This window comes from Camellia sinensis, unplaced genomic scaffold (assembly GCF_055761805.1).
Source record: "Camellia sinensis isolate YWXY unplaced genomic scaffold, ASM5576180v1 Unanchor3, whole genome shotgun sequence".
Lineage (NCBI taxonomy): Eukaryota > Viridiplantae > Streptophyta > Magnoliopsida > Ericales > Theaceae > Camellia > Camellia sinensis.
In genome coordinates, this window is record NW_028129178.1 from 14,483,910 (window position 1) to 14,497,346 (window position 13,437).

The following is a 13,437-nucleotide window of genomic DNA, read 5'->3' on the forward strand; positions in this document are numbered from 1 at the left end:
TTTTCGTAAGTCAGTATTATTTGGGTGAGTGGCAAATCGAAAATGAAATTTACCTACTTAGTTCTAGATTATGCCAACCAATTAATGTACAAACTGAATAAAAAATTCAATATACAACCATAAAGTGAACAATTCATGCTATGTATATTAGTAATTATGTGTAACAAATAAAGAATACTCTAACTGTATATATGATTAAAGCAAATTGACTTTAACACATCAACTTCATATATAACATATACAAAATGAAAAACATTATACAAATTCATAAATTTTATAAATTATTCTTAATAATTGATATATCATGTATTAATAAAATTTTTAAAATTAAAGCATGAATTATGTCAATGATGTAATAGGTGTTATACTAGTAGTTAATTTTTTTTTATAATACAAATTTATTAATATATATAACATTATCAATTTAAAATAGGGATAATTGGTGAACAGTCCACACTTGGTGAACAGTCCACACTCATGGGGCCATATGTTATTTGGTTCATGAAAAATTCCAAATTCCAATTCAAACAAACTCTTAGTTATGTTACTCATAAATATCTGAATTCATGAATTTCATAAAATGATTTTCAATTTTCAAGTCTCAATTATATGAATTTCATAATATGACATTAACAATTATCAATTATATGAATTTCATTTTTTTTAATTTTATTCTTAGTTAAAAAAAATTACTTTTAAAACCCTAATTTCAAAACCTAATTTCCTTTTAATTCCTCTTAACAAGCAACAAATAAAATTTCCATTTCAACAAATATAGGTTGATAAATTTTTTAGTTTATGTGGGGTTAAAATTTCCTCTTAACCTAATTTCCTCTTAACCCCATATTTTTTAAAATTTCCCCATATTTCCTCTTAACCTAATTTCCTCTTAACCCCATATTTTTTAAAATTTTGAAATGTTAAAATTTCCATTTCAACAAATCAAAACCTAATTTCCTCTTAACCCCATATTTTTTAGTTTATGTTTTTAAATTTTTTAAAACATTTTGTTCAAACCGTTTATAATTTATGTTTTTTTTAAAATAAACAAAAATCAGTTTATAAAATTTTTGTAAACATAAACAAAAAACGTAAACGTTATCAAACGCTATCTTAATTTTCTACAAACCAAAAAAAATGACTAAAAACTATGTTCCCAAAAGAGGCCAAAGAGTGGAGTTGAACATTGTGAAAAAAACAAGATCACAAGAGTAGGCAAAGAGTTGAACATTGTGAAAAAAAACAAAAATGAAAAAGTTCTCTTCTTTTCATCCTTTAAAAAATAGAAGAAACAAATAGATACTGTAGATCAAGAATTTGCATAGATTTGAACATTCACAAAATAGAAATCAAAAAGTAATATTATTTTCATCCTTTTAAAAAAATAAAAAAATAGACGAAACAGAGATTGTGGATCAAAGCATGCATGAAAAAGTTAAAGATTTTTAACCCCACCACCCACCACACCATGTGCTTGGGCAAGCATAATGACAATCTCCACATTATACTACCTCAAATAGAACCCACATGGCTCCTTCATTAGTTTAATCTAATATTTGCATATTATAGTTTAAACTATACTTCATTTTTGGTTTTACTTTGATCTAACTTGTTTTTGTGAACAATTCATATTGATGTACAAACTGAATAAAAAATTCAATATACATCCATAAAGTGAACAATTCATGCTATGTATATTAGTAATTATGTGTAACAAATAAAGAATACTCTAACTGTATATATGATTAAAGCAAATTGACTTTAACACATCAACTTCATATATAACATATACAAAATGAAAAACATTATACAAATTCATAAATTTTATAAATTATTCTTAATAATTGATATATCATGTACTAATAAAATTTTTAAAATTAAAGCATGAATTATGTCAATGATGTAATAGGTGTTATACTAGTAGTTAATTTTTTTTTATAATACAAATTTATTAATTTATATAACATTATCAATTTAAAATAGGGATAATTGGTGAACAGTCCACACTTGGTGAACAGTCCACACTCATGGGGCCATATGTTATTTGGTTCATGAAAAATTCCAAATTCCAATTCAAACAAACTTTTAGTTATGTTACTCATAAATATCTGAATTCATGAATTTCATAAAATAATTTTCAATTTTCAATTCTCAATTATATGAATTTCATAATATGACATTAACAATTATCAATTATATGAATTTCAATTTTTTTAATTTTATTCTTAGTTAAAAAAAATTACTTTTAAAACCCTAATTTCAAAACCTAATTTCCTTTTAATTCCTCTTAACAAGCAACAAATAAAATTTCCATTTTAACAAATATAGGTTGATAAATTTTTTAGTTTATGTGGGGTTAAAATTTCCTCTTAACCTAATTTCCTCTTAACCCCATATTTTTTAAAATTTCATTCCTTTTAACCTAATTTTTTTAAAATTCTAACAACAAATAAAAAATATGGGGTTAAAATTTCCATTTCAACAAATATACACAATTCAAAATTCCAAAAAAAATATAGACATTTTGATTCATAAGCATAATTTCAAAATTCCAATTTCTGCTTTCAAATATCAAAATATAGACATTTCATAATTCCAATTCAACAAATATAGGTGAAGAAGATGATTTTGTGTATAGATCAAATATAGACATTTAGCTCAAAATGTCTATATTCCAATTCAACAAGTATGGCATCTAGCTCAAATATAGGTGAACAAATATTGGTGAAGAAGATGTCTATATTTTCTTCAGAAAATGATTTCGAAATATAGACATTTCAAATTATTCACAAACATAATTTCTGATTTCTGATTCAGAAGCAAAATTCCAAACCCTAACATTTTCACAACACTGATAAAAAACCCTAACACATTACAACCAACACATTTAATAATTGACATTTAAAACCCTAACATTCACATTTTCACAAACACACATTCATAAACACAATAAATAAACACATAAAATTCAGAAAAAAAGATAGAGCCATACCACGGAGACAGAGACAGAGACAGAGAGTGAGAGCAGCGGGAGAGCGAGAGCGACAGTGAGAGTTGAGTAGAGGGAGATCGAGAGAGCGAGAGAGTGAGAGAGATCGAGAGCAGAGGGAGATCGAGAGCTGAGGATGAGAGAGCAGAGGGAGATCGAGAGCTGAGGGTGAGAGAGCAGAGGGAGATCGAGAGCTGAGTGTGAGGAGTGTAAAAAACGTGGCTTGGGTGTGTTTTATTGTGTCTGAAAGCGTTATTAGAAATGGCGAGTTTGTAAGTGCACAGTGAAGGCGCTATTCGGAATAGCGTTTTCTTCACAAACCAAAATTTGCAACAGTGAAGGCGCTATTCGGAATAGCGTTTTCTTCACAAACCAAATGAAGCGCTATTTGCAACAGTGAAGGCGCTATTCGGAATAGCGTTTTCTTTACAAACCAAATGAAGCGCTATTTGCAACAGCGTTTTCTTAATCAAACTCGTGAATTGGAATAGCGATTACACTGTTCATCAAATTTCGACCTCCTCACAGTAAAAGCGCGAATGGGAATGGCGCTTCAGCTTATTTTGGGAATTTCCTCAGAAGTTGGCCTAGTTTGGGAAATAAAATGCAAAATAGGCTTATTTTGGGAAAAAGCCCGTGTTGGTTACTACCCAACAACGGCTATATTCACCACCGCCCCCGCCCAACGGTACATTTCTCTCACAAAATTGCAACGGAGACAAATGTTCCTCTTACATCTTTTTATCCTCCTCTCTCCTCATTGCGATTAAGCTCCCATCCCGAACCCACGATCGCTCTCTGAAAAGTTTTGGTTAGGGTTTCTCTCTCTCTATATATATAGAATGGACAGTGGGAGTGCACCAGCAACAATTTAACGAGGCTTCATCAGATGAACTGCTAAGGAAATTTGCGGAAGTGGGTTCGGGATCCACCGCGAAGAAAGAGCTTTCGCAGTTGGCAAAACGACGCCGCCACCACCGAAAAAAAATCACCAGAGAAAATGACTTTGATGATGATGAGCAGTACCGTGAGAACCCCTCCTCCTCCTCCTCCTCCTCCTTAAGCCGCCGGGCCAGTTTGGTTGAGAGGAAATTGCTTCTTCCTGATGATGTCGTCTGCGCTGATTCGGCGGCTGGGGATTGGGAGGTCACGGCTCAGGTCCAGGGATTTCAAGAACATGTCCATTTTTGCCACGATTGACAAGGTAGTTAAAATTTTACATACATAATATGTGCTATATATTTACATATATACATATTAATTGTGCCAAATTTAGTTGTTTGAATTCTCAACTTGTATCTGTAGAATTTGTGTGAAATTCTTGTAGAACATTCTGGTAATCTCGTAAATTCCCAACTCTGAAATTGATTGCACTGTGGTTTCCTTTTCATTGATTTTTTTTTTTTTCTTTCTTTCTTTCTTTGTGTCTGAAGGCAGTTTGCAAGTATCTTTTATCTGTCTTGGCTGTTTAATTATCAGTGTTAAGTATTTAAGAGCTTCTTCAGTGATTTGTTTTTGGTGATGCATCTAGGAGCACGACAAGAGAATCTTTAATGGAGGTGTAGTTTTTATTTTGGAGTCGAAACATTTGATATTGAGCCCTTTTTTGGATTGCTATTAGGTATCTCTCTCTCTCTTTTTTGATAAATACTATTAGGAATCTCTTTCTTTTGTTTCTTGATTGATTTGTCGGAAGAATTTAGCTTATGGGTTGATGTATAGTTTGGCCTTTTTCCCTCATATGTAATTTTTGCCCGGGATTTCTCCTTGTGTCTCGTTCTGGATTTTATCTACCAGGAAGAGGAAAATTCTCCTTCATTATTCCCCCTTGAGATACAACATGAACAAAATAAAGTTGGTTGTCTTAAGGCTGGTCTTGTTGAATTCTCAGACTATTTAATCTTGGATTAGAAAACTTAGGCTGTCATTGATTTAGTAGTACTGGAGGGCCAACATCAATCATTTTTTTTTGTCATTTTAACAAGAAAAGGAAGTTAGGAGGCGTTTATGGCCACATTTCCCTATTTTGAAAGATAGAGATAATCCTGCAATAGGAGAAATTACATATGTGAATTTGAGTTCTTATTTGACATGATATATTATAGCTCCATGGTATCTGGTCATGTAATTTGCAAAAAGAGCCATGTTAGATATTTACTTGTGAAGGAACTTTTCTTTTGTATTATCTTGTCAAATTTCAATATCATATTATTATGCTATAGTTGATTGCTGCTAGACATACTTCTAGGTGACAAATATTGAGTACGAGGAACATAAAGGACGGATAGCCATTGGGCGCTTGCATGCTGGTGTTTTGCGAAGAGGATTGGATGTGCAGGTGAGTATGCTTTGGAGCTAGCATCTGTTCCTTATGGCATTTGTTCAATTTTTAGAATTATCATATTAAGGGCTGACTGTGTTGTGTATTCTGATTACTTTAATATGACAATCATTGATCATCATCACTGTTATATGAGATTACTGTTATCAATTAATTTGAATTTCTTGAAATGATGTCTCTTAAAGAAATCGCACTCTTGTTATCTTGTTTGGCTTTCACTTGAAGTTCCTATCTGGACTTTTGCCATGTTATGTGGCTGGGTTGTGCAAGGTGGCTGTGCTAGGTGGAGTTAATGGTCTATAAGTGAGAGACCTTATTAATGATATACAAAGGCTCAAACAATTGAAAAGATCCTATATAAAATTTATGTTTATTTAAATAAAAAAAGAAATGGCAAACATATGTGTTAAATACTAATTAGGAATTCGTCCTATTCAGGACTAATGTTACATAAATGGGGTGTATTTCATAGTGGTGTGATGAGTGAGCACTTCCAATTTTTGGTGCAGTAAGTGTAAGTTGATGATGAGTAATTATCTTTGTTGCAGCAGGAGGTCCAGTTCTTGTCTTACCCATCTCCCTATTCGATATTAGGTCATAGTTTCATATTATGAAACCAAAATGGATGATATCATATGTTTCTCTTGCCTGACCTGATATACTCTATGAAACTATTTTGCACGGATTCTCATGCATGTTATATCAACGTATGATTTTGCATTACAAATATACATAGTACACACATACACACACATGCATACGTAGTGTGTGTCTCTTCCAAGACTCTTATGATGTTTAAGTTGTATGTGCTATTCTTGAATTTGTGACTTGTGAAATGATGAAGGATCCATGGCAAGGTAAGCTACTCTTTGGAGATTGTGATAAGAAATATCATTCTCAGATGAGTTTCATTCTATAATCTGAAGATTTTCTCTAGAATTTCTATGTTTTCTTATGGTATAGAGTGAAGTTCTTTTTGTGTTCTTTTTTTTTTTTGGATATTTAATCCATGTTTAAGTAAGCAAATGCCTCTGCCATAATTTATGGTTTTTTCCTGTGGACATAGAAAAAAATCTAATAATTTTAATAATTTGAATCTTTGAAGGTATGCACAACGGATGAGACATGCAGATATGTAAGAGTTAGTGAACTTTTTGTGTATGAGAAATTTAGTAGGGTTGCTGCACAGGCTGTGGAGGCTGGTGATATCTGTGTTGTTTGTGGTATTGATGATATTCAGGTAGAAAAAAACTTGTTTTCCTTTGATCAATTTTTTTTTCTCTCTAACAGTACTTGTAAGATGAATATTTGTATCAATCATTTTCTTTGTTGAAATTGTGGTAACTGATTTATTTTTCTTAGATTGGTGAGACAATTGCTGACAAAATTTCTGAGAAGCCACTACCTGCCATTAAGGTGGAAGAACCTACAGTGAAAATGGCTTTTTCTATCAATACTTCACCTTTTGTTGGCCGTGAGGTATGTTGGTTTGTTTGTTTGTTTGTTTGTTTGTTTTTTTTTTTTTTTTTTTTTTTTTTTGGGATAAGAGGAGAGGTATGCTATTAAACTGTGACTTTGAAAATTTGTTTCCTAGTTTCACAATTTAGTACTGATTGAATCATCAAAACAATTTTATTCTCGAAGTTTGTAGCCATTGATATAGTAAGTCTTTACTGCATGATTCTCGTGTTCATGTGATATCTTCCTAATTCATGGGTCATGTCAAAAACAAGTTGGGAAATCTGAAATTCTCGTGTTCATCTGTTTCTGGATGGATCTTTTGTAATGTTACTTGATAATGATGCGACAAGCCCAGAGAATTTGCAACAGTACCTTACACGTATTGTTGCGTGTTATGAACAATATAAGATATTCTTGATACATTATATACTGTTTCATCCTCAAAACCTGCTATCACATTTCTTTTTCAACTTTACAAATTCATAAAATTTATGTGCATCAGTGTGCATCAGTGTCCTAAGACTAACAAAGCATGAATGCTTGAATCGTGCTATTGGAATCTCTCAAGCCTCATGTTTTCTTAATTTTTAAAGCAACTAAATCTATTAGTGACTAATAGAGAACAAAGTTTTTTCTGGATAGAAGGGCACTTCTTGTTAATACGTATACGTTAAACAAATGCTACAGCAGTTCAAAGTAGTACTTTGATTGAGATTTTGGAAAATTAGACAGCATAGACACAAGAAAACAATTTTTCCAATTCATGCCAAGGCTAGAGCTGAAACATGCTACAGCCATCATGGTTCAAAGTCTCTCTCTTGGTCTTTGTCTAGGAGCAAATTGGTATGATTGGTCATGATGTGTTGACTCCATGTAGGGTAATACACTGCAATCGAGGTTCAAGAAAAGTAGAAAGAATCTTAACAAATTTAGAATTATCAAGCAAAATACAATGGATCCATAAAATAAATCAAATATACAATAAAAAAAATATGACTGTAAAAAGAACATGAGGGCCACTCATCTACTATCATGTTAGTTGACAATTACATAATAAATATTGATGCAATCCAGAAATGCATATGCTGCAAAACCAGCAAAACAGAGTTATGGGACTCATCTAGAAACAGCAAATCCAGAAATTTAGTTTATATTATTCACTTTCCCTTATTTTTTCCTTTCCCTTCACCAGTTCTCCCTCAAATGCTTGATCCAAACACGGCATTGATGTAATTTTACATAGGACTGTACAAAACTCTCTTACTATTTCACCTTTGTATGTAATGGAGCATCCTAAAAATTTTAGGGGAAACCACTGGAAACATTTTAGAAATGTCTAGAACCTACAGGAAAATTCATTGGGAACTTTTGAGAAGAAAAAAAAAAAAAAACCTGCTAAGAAAAGATGAGGAAAAAACTATGGGAAATGTAGTTAGTGGGTTTTTCTTTTTCTCTATGGTCTTGAAGCCTTTTTTGAGAAGATGATACATGACATTTTTTACAAGATTCTTTAATTGTTCCCTTAGTTGGACTAATCATTATAGTTCTTGTGTGTTCCATTTTATTTATCAAACCTTTTCAGTAGGTTATTTTAAACTTTTAATATAATTTCTTATTTCTTCCTGGTTTGGTGGTTCCCATTCCTTATGTGTGTTTTTATCATGTTTTACTTCATTTTTCTCAATTTTTAACTCTTCTATTTCTCTCTGTGGCAATAAGAACCTAGCTGCTTCATGTGCCTTACTTAGGTTGTATTATCAACATTTGCAGTTAATAAGCATTTCCTCATTGTGGTCTGGCATTGACAGTTTGCTATTTTCAATGTTTGCTCTCAGGGAAAGTATGTTACTAGTAGAAACTTAAGAGATCGTCTCTATCATGAGCTTGAGAAAATTTGGCCATGAAAGTTGAAGATGGTGAAACTGCGGATACATTCATTATTAGTGGAAGGGGTACTTTGCATATTACCATATTGATAGAGAACATGTAAGTTTTAAGTATAAGCTATGCTGTGACTCTTATTTGTATTGTTCTGAACTCGCATATTTTGTATAATAACGTTGCTTATCAGGCGAAGGGAAGGTTATGAATTCATGGTGGGCCCACCAAAAGTGATCAATAAAAGGGTGGATGACAAGTTGCTGGAACCTTATGAGGTGATTTTTCTTCTATTTTCTCTTTTGTAATAATATAGAAAAGGACAGAGATGTGTATGCTCCCAAACTTTATACTGATATGCTTTAATGTTATTCTAACGGCATGCTTGTGTGTTCATGTTGCTTTTCGTTTCCCTCCTTTCCTCTTTAAAGAGTTTATAGAATACTTCAAATGGTTATGGTCAATGTTAGGGAACAGGCCGGAGAGTTCTCTCTTATCTCTTTTCTCCCTGTTCTTTCAAAACTTAGATGGAGGCAGGCAGGATTGATCTTAAGTGTCCAGTATAACTAGTAAGAGAGTACTTGGTTGGCACCTTCAAGTCAGAACATTCATCAGTATTGTTTATATACCTCTGAAGGCCCATCTAATTGCCTTTTTTTTTTAGTAATCGGGTATCATCTAATGGCCTATTAATGGCTGAACGTATCAATTGCTCTGCACATATATGATTATTCTTGTATAATCAACCGATTGAAGCAACAATTTTGATTACACTAGCTGAAGAGGACATGATCTTCCAATCCTAGCAAAATCTTGTATGCTGGCCTTTGTGATGTCATCAACTTTGCTCTCAAGGCTCTAGTGATGAAAGGACTAACTTAGCGTGTGTTTTGAACAGATTGCCACTGTGGAGGTGCCAGAACAACACATGGGACCTGTTGTTGAACTTCTTGGTAAAAGGAGTGGGCAGATGTTTGATATGCAAGGGCTAGGGTATGTGAAATGCTCTTGTTGCCAATGTGCATTTATGTGGTTCTTTTTTGTTCCAACTTTCAAATGAATTTTGCGATGGCATAATACAACATAAATGTAAAGAATCAGTGATGTTTCCTTGACTTCCAAATGCATTCAATATTAACTTTTCTTGAGTTAAATTTAAGGTTCTGTGACCCCTTTTATAGAAATTGCATCAATAATTGTCTTTATCATTCTTACAATGTTAAATCTAATTGAGTTGTTTGAAGTTCTTTTTCGGGTATGCTGCTTTCTTTATTACTCTTTAATTTAATTTATTTTTTTATTATTTTTATTCTTTTTCGCATCTTTCTGACAATCTTAATTTCACTTGTCCACTAGGTCGGAAGCAACAACTTTCCTTAAATATAAGATACCCACTCGTGGGCTCCTTGGTTTGCAGAATGCAATTTTAACTGCTTCTCGGGGAACAACAATTCTAAATACAATATTTGGTAGCTATGGACCTTGGGCTGGTGACATTACCACCCGTGATCAGGGATCACTGGTAAATTTCTTGCTTCAATTGAATTTAATTTTTCAAGCTTTCACTGGTTATGATGATGAAAGCCCTGGCCAGTGTTGTCATAATCATGAAAGTGGAAACTTACGGAACTAGCAGGGGACTCCTGGTTTGAAAACTATGTAAAGAAATGCACTTTTCTAACACTTAAGCTTGAAAATAGGCCATCGGGAGCCAAAATCGTGTAACAGTCACGAGAAGTCCCGAGGAACACCTCAAACACCTCGGGAGGGACCTATGTAGGTTGTGGAAACTTGCAGAATTAGCACGGGACTTCCGTTTTGAAAATTAAGTCAAAAAATGCACTTTTTGAACACTTAAGCTTGAAAATAGGCAATCGGGGGCCAAAATCGTGTAACAGTCACGAGAAGGCCCAGGCAACGCCTCAAACACCTCATGAGGGACCAATATAAGTTGTGGAAACTTACAGAACTAGCACGTGACTCCCGGTTTGAAAACTATGTAAAGAAATACACTTTTCCAACACTTAAGCTTAAAAATTGGCCATCGGGAGCCAAACTCATGTAACAGTCACGAGAAGACCCAAAGGAACACCTCCAACACCTCGGGGAGGAACCAATGTAAGTTGTGGAAATTTACGGAACTTGCACGGGACTCCCGGTTTGAAAACTAAGTCAAAAAAGGCAGTTTACTAACACTTAAGCTTGAAAATAGGCCTCGGGAGGGACCATTGTAAGTTGTGAAAACTTACGGAACTGGCGCGGGACTCCCGATTTCAAAACTAAGTCAAAACATGCACGTTTCTAATAGTTAAGATTTAACATTAGACATCGGGAGCCAAAATCGTGCAACAGTCACGAGAAGGCCCGAAGAACACCTCAAATATCTCAGGAGGGACCAATGCAAGTTGTGGAAACATACGGAACTAGCACGGGACTTCCGGTTTGAAAACTAAGTCCAAAAAGACATTTTTCTCACACTTAAGCTTTAAAATAAGCCATCGGGGGCCAAAATCGTGTAACAGTCACGAGAAGTCCCGGGGAACACCTTAAATCCCTCGAAAGGGACCAATGTAAGTTTTGGAAACTTACGGAACTAGCTCGGGACCCCCGGTTTGAAAACTAAGTCAAAAAATGCATTTTTCAAACACTTCAGCTTGAAAATATGCCATTGGAGGCCAAAATCGTGTAACAGTCACGAGAATGACTGGGGAACACCTCCAACACCTCAAGAGGGACTAACGTAAGTTGTGAAAAATTACGGAACTAGCACGGGACTCCTGATTTGAAAACTAAGTTAAAAAATTCACTTTTTCACATTTATGCTTAAAAATAGGCCATCGGAGGTCAAAATTGTGTAATAATCATGAGAAGGCCTAAAGAACACGACCAATAACTCCGGAGGGACCAACGTAAGTTTTGAAAACTTACAGAACTAGCACGGGTCTTCCAGTTTGAAAATTAAGTCGAAAAAGTCACTTTTTTCACACTTAAGTTTGAAAATAGGCCATTGAGGGCCAAAATCGTGTAACAGTCACGAGAAGGACCGGGAAACACCTCAAACACTTCGGGAGGGACCAATGTAAGTTGTGGAAACTTATGGAACTAGCACGGGACTGCCGATTTGAAAACTAAGTTGAAAAAGACAATTTTTTCACACTTGCGCTTGAAAATTGGCCATCGGGGGCGAAAAACGTGTAACAGTCACGAGAAGGGCTAGGGAACACCTGAAATACCTCGAACACCTCGGGAGGGACCAATGTAAGTTGTGGAAACCTTACGAAACTAGCACGAGACTTCTGGTTTGAAGACTACGTCGAAAAAGGCACTTTTTCACACTTAAACTTGAAAATAGGCCATCGGGGTCCAAAATCCTGTAACAATCACGAGAAGACCCAAGGAACACCTCAAACTCAGGAGGGTCTAATGTAAATTGTGGAAACTTACAAACTTGCACGGGACTCCCAGTTTGAAAACTATGTCAATAAACGTACTTTTTTCATACTTAAGTTTGAAAATAGTCCATTAGGGGCCAAAATCTTGTAACAATCACAAGAAGGCTCAGGGAACACCTCAAACACCTCTGAGGGGGAATAATGTAAGTTGTGAAAACTTACAGAACTAGCCCGGGACTCTCGGTTTGAAAACTAAGTCAAAAAATGCACTTTTTTCACATTTAAGCTTGAAAATAGGCCATTTGCGGCCAAAATTGTGTAACAGTCACGAGAATGCCCGAGCAACACCTTAGATACCTCGAGAGGGATGCAAGTTGTGAAAACTTACAAAACTAGTACGGGACTCCCGGTTTGAAAACTAAGTCGAAAAAAGAACTTTTTTCACACTCAATCCGGAAAATAGGCCGTCGTGGGCCAAAATTATGTAACAGTTACGAGAAGGCCCGGGGAATGCCTCAAATACCTCGAGAGAAACCAATGTAAGTTGTAGAAACTGACAGAGCTGGCTTGGTACTCCCGGCTTGAAAACTATGTAAAGAAATGCACTTTTCTAACACTTAAGCTTGAAAATAGGCCATCGGGAGCCAAAATCGTGTAACAGTCACGAGAAGTCCCGAGGAACACCTTAAACACCTCGAGAGAGACCAATGTAAGTTGTGGGAACTTACAGAGCTGGCTTGGGACTCTTGGTTTGGAAACTAAGTCGAAAGAAGCACTTTTCTCACACTTAAGCTTAAAAATAGGCCATCTGGGGCCAAAATCGTGTAACAGTCACGAGAAGGCCCGGCGAACACCTCAAATATCTTAGGAGGGACCAATATAGGTTGTGGAAACTTACGAAACTAGCACGAGACTCCCAGTTTGAAAACTATGCATAGAAATGCACTTTTCAAACACTTAACCATGAAAATAAGCCATCGGGGACCAAACTCGTGTAATAGTCGCGAGAAGGCCCAGGGAACACCTCCACCACCTCGGGAGGGACCAATGTAAGCTGTGGAAACTTAAGGAAATATCACGGGACTCCTGGTTTGAAAACTAACTCAAAAAATGCACTTTTCGAACACTTAAGAATGCAAATAGGCCATCGAGAGCCAAAATCGTGTAACAGTCACGAGAAGGCCCGGGAAACACCTCAAACACCTCAGGACGGACCAATATAAGTTGTGAAAACTTATGAAACTAGCACGATACTCTTGGGTTGAAAACTATGTAAATAAATGCACTTTTCTAACACTTAAGCTTAAAAATAGGCCATTGCGAGCCAAAATCGTATAACAATCACGAGAAGTCATGGAGAACACCTCAAACACCTC

At 35.0% G+C, this 13,437-nt stretch overlaps 1 pseudogene across 1 annotated transcript; it reads left to right on the forward strand.

The window, feature by feature from the left end:
- The first annotated feature begins 3,250 nt into the window (after positions 1 to 3,250).
- LOC114316906 (putative elongation factor TypA-like SVR3, chloroplastic) lies at positions 3,251 to 10,302 on the forward strand (annotated as a pseudogene). The gene is made up of 9 exons (XR_014358551.1): positions 3,251 to 3,257; positions 3,831 to 4,147; positions 5,238 to 5,327; positions 6,436 to 6,570; positions 6,693 to 6,809; positions 8,627 to 8,777; positions 8,863 to 8,947; positions 9,568 to 9,662; positions 10,026 to 10,302. The product of XR_014358551.1 is annotated as a putative elongation factor TypA-like SVR3, chloroplastic (transcript).
- The last annotated feature ends 3,135 nt before the right edge of the window (positions 10,303 to 13,437 follow it).